Source organism: Prionailurus bengalensis, chromosome B1 (genome assembly GCF_016509475.1).
Source record: "Prionailurus bengalensis isolate Pbe53 chromosome B1, Fcat_Pben_1.1_paternal_pri, whole genome shotgun sequence".
NCBI lineage: Eukaryota > Metazoa > Chordata > Mammalia > Carnivora > Felidae > Prionailurus > Prionailurus bengalensis.
In genome coordinates, this window is record NC_057344.1 from 119,352,264 (window position 1) to 119,367,111 (window position 14,848).

The following is a 14,848-nucleotide window of genomic DNA, read 5'->3' on the forward strand; positions in this document are numbered from 1 at the left end:
CTGAAAAATGTGTAAGGACTAGGGGAAAGTATCAGAAGATATACTCAAATGAAAATCCTTAGAAAAGAAAGTCTATGTACTACCTGTATATACTAATAAACATATGTAGAAAGGTGAATCAACTGTTAGAATAGAAAGCAGGACAATATTTTGGATGTATGTGAACTAATAGTAGGCAAACAAGAGTATGATATACACAACTCCACAGAGAGGTGTATTTTGTCTATTTAAATAATTCAGAAACCCCCTAGAAAGAAGTGACCTAATGGTCCTGAGGAAGCATCTATTTACTATCACAAAAATTTACTGACATATTTCTGAGAGCCATAACAAAATAAGATCTACTTTAAGTGTAGAATTTATCTTCCAGACCTCAGTGCTTATAAATCATCTTTCCTTGGATTAAAGATACTGTCAATCTTCCTCAAAAAAGCAGAAACCTTCTGAGAATGTGGATGTACCACACAAACTTTTCAGAAAGTCTAAAATATTCAGTTAGTTTTTTTTAAAGCTATCCAGCTAAAATAATTCCCTGTAATGCTTTACTCGACTGTTATACCTCCATCAATATAGAGTCAACTATTGTTTTGCAAAACAAGATAAAAGCAATTATTCAAGAGGAAATCACAGTCTGTTGCCACCGCTAAAGTAAATTTTCCAATCCTTTTTCCTATTTTGAACCCAAAGCCAGAAATATTTGATTGTTACAAAGTGTTCAAAGTCTAAACAACCCCACCATGTATGTAAGCTGATTTCTTCTGATTACACCGATAAACAGACACACATACATAAAGACACGAGTATGCAAATACAATCATCTCAATATATGTAACTTCAAAGAACTAAATTCAAACTTGAATGCTAAAATAGTCAATGGTTATTACAGGGTTGCCACAAACAGTTCAATACACTATGAAGCTTGTGTGCATGCTTTGGATAAGCAAATTTATCATTATTTAGTATCTCATTGTTGAATATAATGTTTTTAAATGTTCATTCCAAAATATGTAAATGCTTATCATACAATGTCAAAGTGTCAACAAAAGTCTAATATTTTAAAGCACACATTATCTCCTTAAACTTACAAATGATTATGAGACTAGCATTAATTAACATTCTAGATACACAGGACCATCTTTAGCTGCAGAATGTGGATGTGAAGTTTGGCCTTCAGTTTCACTGTAGTCAGCTACCACCAAATATAGGGTGAAAAACATAACTCTTGGCCTTCACACATAGTAGGAGCACTTAGTATAATTTGCTAAAACATCTAAGGAAAAATAGTCCTTCAATCTGCTGTTTTGTTTTGTTCGGTTTGGCTTTGGTTTTTTGGTCTTTTTCAGTAGATGTGTTGTTGCTGGGTGTAGCAAGTATCATCCTTTGAGTGTGACAGAAATACCTGAGGTCCAGATAGTACCTTTCTAACACTTTTAAGGGGAAACTGACATCATTAACTCACTGTTTGTGACTCTTAAATGAAAACTTATAAAGCGGAACTTTTTAAGGTCAAAAGTTTAAAAAATAATTATAAAACAACAACAGTATGAAAGAGAGAAGATTTTAGCCCTTTTGTCTGAATTCTGACACTGATAATTATACAATAATACACATGGAAGTAATTTTCAGTAGAGGTCACTTTAAATAAAGCTATGTTGATACTTTCACATTTGTCAGGGCTTGGAATAATTTCTCTCCAAAATTCACCCTACCTTCTGAGGTTAAAGTTCACTGCAAATCTTTTTCATTGTTTGAAGGTAAAAACTGGCTAGAAATACTAGGGAGATAGTTAAAATATCCTAGGATATTTTGGATTTAGATCAGTGACAGAAAAATACAAAATATTTTGGGAAAAATCTGAGAGAATCAAGAAGCTTTGCATAATTTTAAATACTTATAAAAGACAAAAATAAATAAATAATTAATGTTGTATTTTCATTATTTTGCATCTGGAAGAAGTGTTTTTGAAATTACTTGCATAGGAAAAAATTAAAGCAACATGATTATTGTAGAATCCTATCTAAGAGCTTTTATTTTTTTAGTAAGCTTAGTATGCTGCTGCATTATTCCATCTCCCAATTTCATGATGGTGACATTTCTGACCCAGCAGCCAAATCTGTATTCCTTTCCAGATCCTGCCAATCTCTTATCAGCAGAGATCCGACCAACTTCAAAGTGACCTCCACTCTTACAAAGCACATAGAAGAATGCCAGGGAGCTTAGTATCAAACCTCAGAAGCACAAAATAAATGTGAGAAATCAATGCTGGCCAGCTCTAATCTGAACTTGAATTTTGTTGATGCAGAATTTCAGCAGAAAACCTCTGATTCGTGTCTGGTAAATGATTCCATCCAATGCAAACGCAGGAGAGTTACAACTTCTCACAGGTTTAACAGTAACAAGTTGAGATCCCACTTGTTGTCAATAGTGTTCCAAAAGTTAAGGAAATGAAGCATGACGCTGGTCATATAGAATGATATTGTAATAATTTCCCTTAGGGCCAAGCAGGAATGAAGAATAAAGTACAACAGCTCTCTGTACAAGGTCAGTGATTGTGTGTTGTAAAATAGCTTGGTGAAAACTCTGTGTATATAAGAAATAAATGAGTATAAAGTTTGTAATTAGTGAATAAAGCATTTTTAAGTTGTGGTAATTGTACTGAATAGGGTTTGATATATTCATACCCTTTGTGTATGTGGTAATATCTGACGGATTTGCTTTTGCTTTTTTTCTGTAAAATATTAAAAATAGGATTAAAAATGAAAGCAGCCCTAATATTTTCCTACTGGCTAGCAAAACATATATTATGGAAGGTCCTGTCTTGTCTGAACACACTCACCCTCAGAACTATCCTTCCTTATCTTTTCTCATTAAAAATATCTAGCTTTCCTAAGTTAACTTGATGCAGGAAAAAAAATCTATAGAAAGAAAAGTTATCAAAATGTAGAAAAATATTCGGTGTGGATATCAGGAGCAAGTGAATTAGAATGTGGAGCTGAAACAGTATGAAGTTGAGTATATAACATAGCATTGTAGAGCCATGACTTCAGGGCTCTAACAACCAACAGACAAGTTTAAAACCTAAGTCCCACCAGCTGATAGCTGAGAATGCAGAAAAACTTCTTTGTAGGCTTCCTGGGCAGCTCCACAGACTGCTCTCTCAACACCTTCTCCCATGTGCTTTGAGAAGAATGCCCAAAGATAATTCTGTGTCAGGAGTCAGCAATGACCCTCACTACCTACCCATTTCCAAGAGTTGCTGTGATCCATTCCTCTGTCCCACTCAGATAGAAACCAAGTGTTCCCTACCTTATCTTACCAACTTGCCATAAACAGAAGAGAAAAAAAGAAACAGGATATTTTCACCTGACCACCACATATCCAAAGCATCAGGACATAAATTAAATGTGGAAATTAAATTACATGCTATTAAACAATCAAAAGATCAAAGAAGAAATCACAAGGGAAATTAGAAAATACTTGAGATGAATGAAAAGTAAAACATATTCCAAAACTTATGAGACGCAGTGAAAGTAGTGTTTGGAGGGAAATTTACAGGTGCAAATGGCTGCATTAAAAAAGAGGAGATATTTCAAATCAATTGCTCGACCTTACACACTTTCTAGTTAGAATAAGAACAAACTAAACCCTAAACTACTAAAGGGAAGGAGATAATAAAGATTAGAGCAGAGATAAAAGAATAGAAACACAATAGAGAGAATCAACAAAACCACCAGTTGGTTCTTTGAAATGGTCAACAAATTTGACAAACTTTTAGCTAGACAGTCATAGAAAAAAGAGAGAGAGATGTAAATAACTAAAACCAAAACTGAAAATGATAAAAGAATACTAGATTAGATTATCTAGGTAAAATGCAAATTCCTAGATATACACAAATTACCTAAGGTTAATCAAGAAGTAATAGAACATCTCAAATACCTATAACAAGTAAAAAGATGGAATTAGTAAAAAATAAATAAATAAATAAATAAAAACAAAAAGACTAAGAACAGCTGGCAAACATTTAAAGAAAAAATAACAGCAAGCCTTCTCAAATTCTTTCAAAAACTAGAAGAGGAATATTTACTTTTACAGCTCATTCTATGAGGCCAGCATTAACCCGATAACAAAGCCAGATTAAAAAAATCACAAGAAAACAAAATTACAAATTACAAATATCCCTTATGAATATAGTTACAAAAATCCTTGACAGAATCCTAGTAAACTGAATCCAACAGCATATTACTAAAGGGAGTGAAAACCTCATACACTGAAAACTACAACACATTGCCAAAAGAAGTTAAAAACAAATAAATGAAAAGACATTCTATGTTCATGGATCAAACAAATAATAAACTTAGTATTAAGACATCAATACTACCCAAAGCAATCTAAAGAGTCAATTCAATCACTATTAAAATTATAAACAGCATTTTTTTGCAGAAATGGAAAAGTCAACCTTCAAATCCATATGAAATTGCAGGGTAGCCACACTGATGAAACAATCTTGAAAAAGAACAATAAAGTTGAAGGGCTCCAATCACACTTCTCAATTTCAAAACTTAGTACAAATTTACAGTAATAAAGACAGTGTAGTACTGGCACAAAAACAGACATATTCTTGGGCCAACAGAATAGAATTAAGAGTCCAGAAACAGACTTGTACATCTATGGCTAATTGATTTTTGACAAGAGTGCTAAGACCATTAAATGGGGAAAGAATAATCTCTTTAACAAATGGAATTAGGAGAACTGGATTCACAAAAAAGAAAAGAATAAGGATGCAAAGAATTACAATACAAAATACAAAACTGAATCCAAAATGCATCAGTAACCTAAAGATAAGCACTAAATGCATTAAATTCTTAGAAGAAAACATAGAGGTAAATTTTCATGACACTGGAATCAGCAATGGTTTCTTAGATATGACACCAAACGCATGAGCAACAACAACAAAAAAAAATAGATAAAATGGACTTTAGCAAAATTGAAAACTTTTGAGCATCAAAGGACATTCTCAAGAAGGTAAAAAGACAACCTACAGAATGGGAGTAAATATTTGCAAATCATATGTCTGATAAGGGTTTCATACTCAAAATATATAAAGAACTCCTACTACTCAACAACAAAAAGACCAAAAAAACCAGTTTAAAAATGGATGAAGGGTTTGTGGGGTGGCTCAGGTTGGTTGAGCATCCGACTTCAACTCAGGTCATGAATCCGTGGGTTCAAGCTCCACATCAGGCTCTGTGCTGACAGCTCAGTCTGGAGCCTGCTTGGGATTCTGTGTCTCCCTCTCTCTCTGCCCCTCCCCTACTCACACTCTGTCTCTCTCTGTCCCTCAAAAAATAAAACAAAACGTTAAAAAAAAATTTTAAACAAAATGGTTGAAGGGTTTGAATTGACATTTCTCCAAAGAAGGTATAAAAATGTCCAAAAAAGCATATGAAAAATGTTCAACATTATTAGTCACTAGGGAAACCACAGTGAGATACCACTTCACATCCACTTAGGATGGCCATAATTAAAATTGAGACAATAGCACAGTTTGGCAAAAACGTGGATATACTGAAATTGAGTTGAGTGAAAGATGGTACAGCTGCTGTGGAAGGGTTTGGTAATTCTCCAAAACATCAAATGTAGAGTTTCCATAGGTTCCAGCCATTCCACTCCTAGGTATCTACCCAAGAGAAATGAAAACATGTCCACGCAAAACTTGTACACAGACATTCATAGCAGAATTATTCAAATTCGCAAAAAGGGGAAATGATCCACATGCCTACTAGCTGACAAATGAATAGACAATACATGATATTTCAATAAAATGAAATATTTGGCAATCTATAAAAAGAAATGAAATAATAATGGTGCTACAAACATAGGTGAAACTCAAAATCATTATACTAAGTGAAAGAAGACAGTCACAAAGGACCACAAACTGTATGATTCCACTTATATGAAATGAACAGAATAGATATGTCTAGAAAGAAAGAAAGCAGATTTGCTGTTCCCTGGCTGTCTTGTGCTGGAGGGGAGAGAAAGGAGTGGAAAAGGGTAGTGATTGCTAGTGGGTACAAGGTTTCTTTGGGGAATGATGAGAATGCTCTAAAGTTAGATTTTTGTGTTATCTACACGACTCTGTAAACAGGCTAAAAACCACTGGATTGTATGCTTTAACCAGGTATAAATTATACATCAATAAAACTGTTTGAACAAAAAGGAATAAGGATTTCAAGGAGCAAATCTAATGGGAATATCAATATACTATATCATTAGAAGAGCCCAAAGGGAAAAACCCATCAAATCAGCAAGAAAAACTGTTGGTTGAACAGACCTTAACAGGACCTTACAAACTAGTGGAAGGATTGGTTCTTCTTTTACAAATGCAACTGAATTTCTTATAATGTTTTCCCTTATTATGGCCATTATCCTATGAGGTATTGTGATTTATAATAAGAAATATGTGTTTGGTCCTACGTCCCATTGCTAGCACAAAGCTTATAAACCTCTTGGAATTTGCTAAATTCTGAGAGCAATAATGAGGTGTTATGTTAATGCAGTGACTTTGGGCTCCACCTAAGGATTAGGACTGGTTGCCGTGAGAACTAACCACATTATTAAACTTTCAGTCCCACCCTTTACCTCCAGAGAGAGGAGAGGGAATGAAGTTGAATCAATTGCTGATGGCCAGTGATTTAATCCATCATGCGTATGTAATGAAATCTCCATAAAAACACAAAAGCACTAGATTCAGGGAACTTCCAGGTTGGTGAACACAGTCTCCACTAGGTGAGTGGCCCACCTGGAGAGGGCATGGACCCTCCACACACTTTCCTCACACCTTGCCCTATGCATCTCTTCCATCTGGTTGTTCTTATATATCCTTTATAAGTACATAATAAGCCAGTGATCTAGTAAGTGAAATATTTCTCTGAGTTTTGTGAGCTGCTCAAGCAAATTAATTGAACCCCAGGAGGAGGTAATGGGAACCTCTGATCTACAGCCAGTTGGTCAGAAATATAAGTAACAACCAGGACTTGCAATTGACATCCTGAATTGGAGAGGGTTGTTGGAAACTCCAGTCTGTCACCAAAGGGTAAGAAACACAGGTAGCAACCTTGGCTTGAGACTGGCATATGAGGTGGAGCCAGTTGGGGAAGCAGTCAGTCTTATAGGACCGAGCCTCTAACCTGTGGATCCTGATGCTACCTCCAGGTAGACAGTGTCAGAATTGAGTTGAATTCTCAGACACTCCCTGCTAGTGTCTGAGAATTGCTTGGTGTTGTGTGGGAAGACCTCACTTGCGCACGCACACACACACACACACACACACACACATTGGAACTGGGTCCAGGAAACAAAAGACCCTGAAATTGAACTTAAGTATTTCCTTCAGAGAATCCCAGCCCATAGATAAAATTTACCCTAGACTCAGAAGCATGTTGCAATAGGTTTCCAATCATATAATAAAAAGTAATCCAGTGATTCGGTATTTTTAGTTACAAGCAATAGAAATGAACTCAAGGGCACCTGGGTGGCTCAGTCAGTTGAATGTCTGACTTTAGCTCAGGTCATGACCTCAAGGTTCATGAGTTCGAGCCCCTCATCAAGCTCTGTGCTGACAGTTCAGAGCCTGGAGCCTGCTTTGGATTCTGTGTCTGCCTCTCTCTCTGCCCCCACCCCCACCCCACTTGTGCTCTGTCTCTCTCTTTCTCAAAAACAAAGATTTAAAAAAATATTTTTTAATTAAGGAAAAAAAAAGAAATGAATTCAGGTAATCTTAGTCAAAAAGAATTTTGTAAAACACATTAAGGTAACTCACAAACTCTCTTTGAGAGCTGGAACATCAGGCCTGGGGCAATGCAGTCACTGGCCATAGACAAAAGAACATCTCAGAGCCGTTAAAGTGGCAATACTGCCACCAGAACTGCTGGGCACAATCATTATCATTTACAAAATTTTCATCACCAAAACCAGGCACCCAAGGCTGCTGCTAGTATTGCTGCTGCTTTAGCCTCTGTTAATCGCATGTCGGTGCCACCGCAGCCACACCTCCACTGGAATGGGTCCTCCTGCATCTCTGCTGCTTTGCTTCACTAGCTTTCAATCCAAAGCCCACAGTGGCTGCATCCAGTTGCTACAGCCTAGGCTGGGTGCTTGCCCTTAGCTCCAAGCCCAGTTGAAAAGGACTATTAGATTTTCTGTTTATAACACGGGAGACAGGCTCTGCCTTATAAGTGGAAATTCCCCAAACACACACGCTAAGTATTCAGTAAGAATGATAGATGTCTGTTACAAGTGCCTTGGGGAAAGAAAATGTATTTAAATGTTATGTAAATATCTTATTTACTACAAGCACAGTTTGCAATTTTCCTTTTATTTCGGTTATTTATTTTTATGGCTATTGTTAACCATATTTTACAAAATTTTCAAGAGCATTATTCTGAGGAAAAAGGTGAAGCTGTTTATTTTAATTGAATTCTCAGGAAATTTCTTCACTCTTTTCAAGATTATTGTTACTGTGGCTAGAGAACATGAAGAACAATTGATACAGTTTTTAAAGGTTAGAATCTTTGGCTACTGATTGGCAGATGACATCACCAATAGGGGAAATTAACATAGTTGCTGTCTAGATATAATGTCACCTTCATAAATATGTGTTTAATTAAAATAGCTTCTATGACTCTGACAAGACAAACAAGGAATGAGGAATGACCCAAACTCCTCCTAATGAACTTGAAACCCTTCCCAGTCTGAGATTTCAGGAGGACTAGGTGAAGTCAAATCAAATCAAAAGTCCTCTTTTGATTAATTTATACTTTATTACCAATAAAATGCTATTTTCAGTTTATAACAAGACAACTGTAGTTCCTTTTAAAGTGTATTGGAAAAGCTACAGAAAAAGATCCTAGTGTATAAATGAAAAGGCATCAGAATATGGTTCTGTGTGCTAAATCAGAACTCTCATTTGTACCAGAGATCTCAATTGCTGGGTCCCTTCTGCCTCCAACTTCCAAATAGCCCAAGAGTGGATCTGTGTGGGTGGCCTTAGGTGGCCTGAGAGGACAAATGGTATTTTAATGAATTTATCCCCTGAGCATATATGTTTATGCACCAGGCTAAGGAAAACACTAAAACATGTAAAGCTTCAACTTTGTGTTCCTAAAAGGCAGACCCCAAAAGTAAATGACTCTTTATTTAACATAGCACCATTAAGTCTTACATAAGTAAGCATAGTGGGTGGAGAGAGTTTGCAGGATGCATGGTTGAACTAATTGATATCAAAATATGCAATCATGACACCAACAAATTCTGAGCGCCCAAGAAGCCACTGAGAACCTGAACTAAGCAAAGAGAAACCAAGTGAAACTGACCTAGTGGGGGGTCCAATAGAGACCCTGGATCAATGAAGAGTAGAATGAGGCTTTTAAGCAAGAGAAACTGACTTAAAAATGTTGGCTACTAGGAAAAGGACCCTGACATCTCAAAGACAGTTTGCATACCTTAAAATATATTTGTATATTCAAAGAATTCATGCTAAAATGACAATCTTGACAAATATGGCTAATTACTAAAAAATGAAAGGATTTGGCTGAAATTAAACTTTCTCTGCTTACATAATAAAGGCACAAGAGATCAAAAAGAGCATCAATTTCCTACACAACACTCTTTACCCTTTCATTCAAGGCCTTGTGAGTATAGGTCAGAATAAAAGTGTTTGTTTACTTAAGTATAGTCATCCAGACTATTTGGTCCAAACAATTGTGAAACGTTAATTCCCTACTCACCAGGGTAGAACTTGCTGCTACACAGGAGTTCCATCTCTTCCTTTCCAGTTGCATCTCATCCATTCCCTCTGTCCCATACCACCCCTGGCCAAGTCAGTGCTCTGCCTTTTTCCTACACTTATGTTAGCCCAAGGTGGGGTCTGCGAATGCTTACAGTGGGAATGATAAAGAGATAGTTGACTACAAACCGAAAAGCTTTAAGAGGAACCAGAGGGACAAATGATTTCTTAGTCCTCTACAACTTAAAGAACAAGATTATAGTATGGAAAACATAGGTCTATGATGAATTTACTAAAGTTGACAACTACCTCAATAAAAAAAAATGAAGAATAGTTTTAAAAATCAGATGCGGCATTCACTTACAGACAAAAGTTGAAAATAGTTCTACAAACATACAGTCAACTTAAAGCCAACAGAAAATAAAAGTTAAATAATTTTTCTTTTGGTAATTTGAATTTTAAATACCAAATACATATTTGCATTAAGTAATGATCAATTAAATGTATGATGCCAAAAACTTTACCTTAAACACTTTACTTTTCATATGAAGTCCAAAGATAGAACTCTTGCTTTTAGAGTATGTGGCTCTCAATGAACTAAGCTCTTTTCCTCTGTGGCTTTGGTATTTTCTAAACTCAGCTTCCAATGTGAGTAAGTTTTCTTGAATCAAGGCATGTGGGAAAGTTTAGGTACACCTCATTCCTAATTATATTCCACTGACAAGAACTAGACGCATGGTACCACCTAAAGCAAGAAAGCCAGAGAAATATAGACCTTGGTTAGGCAGCTGCTTCTTAGCAACAACCTTGCACTGTGACAGGGCAGCATAATTCTTTGATGGAAATCTAGCTTCTGCTGCAGATTACCCATCTGATCATCAAATATCTATGCGCAACATTAGTGCTCAACACAGAATATACCCCCACACACCCCACTGTAGACATCACAAAATGGCACCCAGTTACTGTGTCCAGCTCAAAGACCAGGATATCCTGGTGGTGTACAGTCCTCTCCATCTGATATGGATAGGGTTACTCATGGTCCTGCAATCGACAATCTAAAATGGCAAGCCTTCTGCTCCACTCCACATCCAGTATACAATGGTGGAGAAGGGACAGAATGAACATAATTACAAACTCAAATTCAGAAAAGGGAAGCATGGGAAGCACACAGCCAGCATTGGTCCTTAGCAGTGATGAAATTCCAGAGGATAAGTATTGGGTATACCTCTTCTCTTGGCAGTGGACTCCTTTAGTATCCCATTGTAATGGCTGTCATGTCTAAAAACACATGCACCTGGGGCACCTAGGTGGCCAGTTGGTTAAGCGTCCAACTTCAGCTCAGGTCATGATCTCACATTTCGTGGGTTTGAGCCCTGCATCAGGCTCTGTGCTGACAGCTCGGAGCCTGGAGCCTGCTTCGGATTCTATGTCTCCCTCTCTCTCTGCCCCTCCCTTGCTTGTGCTCTGTCTCTCTGTATTTCTCAAAAATAAATAAATGTTAAAAAATTTTTTAAATAAATAAAATAAAAACACATGCACGACAAACATATGTATATACTCAAATGGAAAAATGAGATATCATTAGCTTCCTCTACTATTGACTATGGGTATTAAAACATAAAATAAGTAAAAGTGCTCCTTATATGTAAATAAACATGCAAAATCATTAATCATTACACTTATTTTTCACTAATTACATGTAAGTTTTTCTTAATATTCTGGTCTGTAATTCAATCGCTTACTCTTACATACTGAAAGGTGCTATATTTTCTTAGGCGATTAACAAATATTTTAACCAGTCTTATATGAACATTGAAGAATGGAACTCTTAATTTAGAAGATTTAAATATTTAGGAAAAAATTGTTTTCAAGTTTTGTGAGTATGCATGCAAGAAAGATTTTATAGGAAGTATCCTTCTTTGTTCTCGGATTATGGGAAACCTTCTTTCAGACTTGGAGGTTCAAATTCTTAGTGAACCAAAATTAAGCAACCTCTTTGCAAGTTCTTTTGACCCTGAGTATGACAACTAAGGTCTACATGCTAGCTGTTCTCCTCAGGCTGAGAAACCTATTACCTTAAATTTAGATATGTCTGCTTCCTCTCCTGGCTTAGCCTCTCTCAGATTTCATCTCCCGATTTCTCTCAGAAATCAAAGGAACTTATGCATCCATGAACCAACTATTTCCTTTTTATGCCTGTCAGAGTCCATGGAGATCATGGTCAAATATAAAAGGTAGTCCCCACCTACCTCATATGATAACAGAAAAGCAGACTATGAAGGACAGCCCTTTATAGATAAAAGTGAAAGCAACTAAAAATATCTAAACATTACATAATTAGCAAAATATAATTACACATTATGTAATAATAATACAGTTTATTATTATGACCATCCTCAGAGAATATAGTGAGTATATAGACTATTAGAGTATAGACCATTCACAATAGTCCATAATATTTTACCGAGGCCATGAAGATTTCCTTTCAACATAGACTTAGAGGATGCTCAATTTATTCCTCTTATTTTGTCTGTTTTGAACAGCAAATATTTGTGAGAAGGCAAGAGAAAAGCATGCCCAATTTAGTAGGAGATTTATTTTTAAGTTAATGTGTTTATTTCAGCAAATCAAGTTCATCACCAGCTTCAATCACCCTCACCCTCCTTATTACCAATTAGAGCACTTAGTCTATATTTTTAGTCATGAATAGCTTATTAATTTTTCACACTATCTTATAAAGTAATAAAGAAATTAAAGCAGAAATTTTAAACATCCTGCCCAAATCACTTGCTACTGGTAAAACTTAACTTTGAACCCAGGCAGTCTGACTCCAAAAACTACCTATGCCTTCGACTAGTAGAGTGAGATCCAGCCACATGACCTTGGTGAAGTAAAGGTTGTATATGTCTGTCTCTGATAATAATCTTAGGAAACAAACAACCCTGACACATTTTGACATTTTAATCTTTAAAGTGTGAATATTATGTGGCAGTTTTGAAGTAGATGAACTACTACTTCCAAACCTCTCAAAATATATGGTGTTTCAGAGAAGATGCTGATCCATAAGATGCTGAGACATTTCACGAGGTCTAGTTATCCTGATGAATAAACTCCCGTTCTGGTTCTTATTCTAAGCTGAGGGTATCCCAGGGTTGATTCCAAATCAGGAGAGTTGTTTTAGCAAAACTCACAGGGAACTGGAGAAAATATCAGAATATTGGCTAAATGGCGCATTAATTTCCTCCATGGAAAACAATTATTCAGGAAATTGAAGAACACAGAATCACAAAAAAGGCTATTATATAATGTCATTTTCTTTTATTGGCTTTCTCTATTTTTTTCCTCAGACTGCAATTCTTATCTGCTACTAAGACACTGTTGATAAATGTAGCATCTATCTTGTTGAATCCTCAAAACAGTAAGCCCAGTCATTTATGAACAATAATTTCACTACAACAAAATAAATTATTAAAAAATATATGGTAAGGTGCCATGGGAACAGACTGAGGAGAGCACCTCTGCCTACCTGGAAGAATTACGAGGAAAGAAGAGATGGATAGAGAATAATTTTCACAGGTGATGCTGGAGGTAGATCCTGAAGGATAAATAGGCATTCTCAAAGAGAAGAAAAAGTCAAGCATAGAAATCAGAGTGCACAGAGGGAAAGAGGCCTAAACAATCCACAAGTTTTTTCCCACTAACTCTAAATTACCTTCAAAATTAAGAGTAAAGAAAGATAGGGGCCCCTGAGTAGTTCAGTCAGTTGAGTGTCTGACTTTGGCTCAGGTCATGATCTTAACGGTTTGTAGGTTCGAGCCCCACGTCAGGCTCTGTGCTGAGAGCTCAGAGCCTAGGGCCTGCTTCAGATTCTGTGTCTCCCTATCTCTGCCCCTCCCCTATTCACTCTCTCTCTCTCTCTCTCAAAAATAAACACTTTAAAATTTATTTAAAAAAAGAGTAAAGATGATGGTACATCATTAGGCAACACTAAAATTGCCTTGAGGTTTGAATATGCCAAATAATAAATTACTCCTGCCAGATAGAGCCAGTTACCTTTTACAATATCAATTTAGATTCACACAACCAAAGAAGTGCTCAAATTTTCCTCACATTCTCCTTAGGTTCTTCCAGCCATTCATCAAAGTCATAGGAATGGACACTAATCTGATTACAAATGACCAACGCCTTTCCTGTCTATAATATTTCAGATCAAACTCAGTGTGAAGTGAATTTTCTGAATCATTACAAGCAATGAAATAGATTTTTTATTCTTCTACATTATTGGTATAAGCCGTTGGCTTTATTGGATACAAAACATTTTATTTTGACCCAGAAACATTAATGCAATAATTTATGTTTATTTCAGGAAGACTTTAATATGAAATATTTAGCTTTGTTTCCTTACCATGGTATTTAAAACATACGTGTTCAGGGGCGCCTGGGTGGCTCAGTCGGTTAGGCGTCCGACTTTGGCTCAGGTCATGATCACACGGTCCGTGAGTTCGAGCCCCGCGTCGGGCTCTGTGCTGACAGCTCAGAGCCTGGAGCCCGTTTCCGATTCTGTGTCTCCCTCTCTCTCTGCCCCTCCCCTGTTCATGCTCTGTCTCTCTCTGTCTCAAAAATAAATAAAACGAAAAAAAAATAAAACATGTGTTCGCTCGATGTCTGACACTAACCTCTTAACGTCAGGGATGAGATGAAGGAAAAGAAAAGGATCAAGTTTGAGTGGAGCGATAAATGGCTTAAGGTGGAAGAAAGACACATAGAGATTGGAATGGAGTGACACCAAGTTCAGAATGAGTCAAAGCTGGAGTGAGGATCATGCATGAAGTAACTTTGAGGCATTATTCCATTACTAACAAAGCCTTCCCATAATTGTCATTTATTACTGTTTAAGAGACATATGCAATATTAAAATAATGATAGATAGATAGATAGATAGATAGATAGATAGATAGATAGAATTATTTTGTTGCAGAATTTTATATTAATTAGGGTGGCCCTGTTTGGAATTATTATTATTATTATTAAGTTAATATGACAGTTCAAACTTTGAGTAGA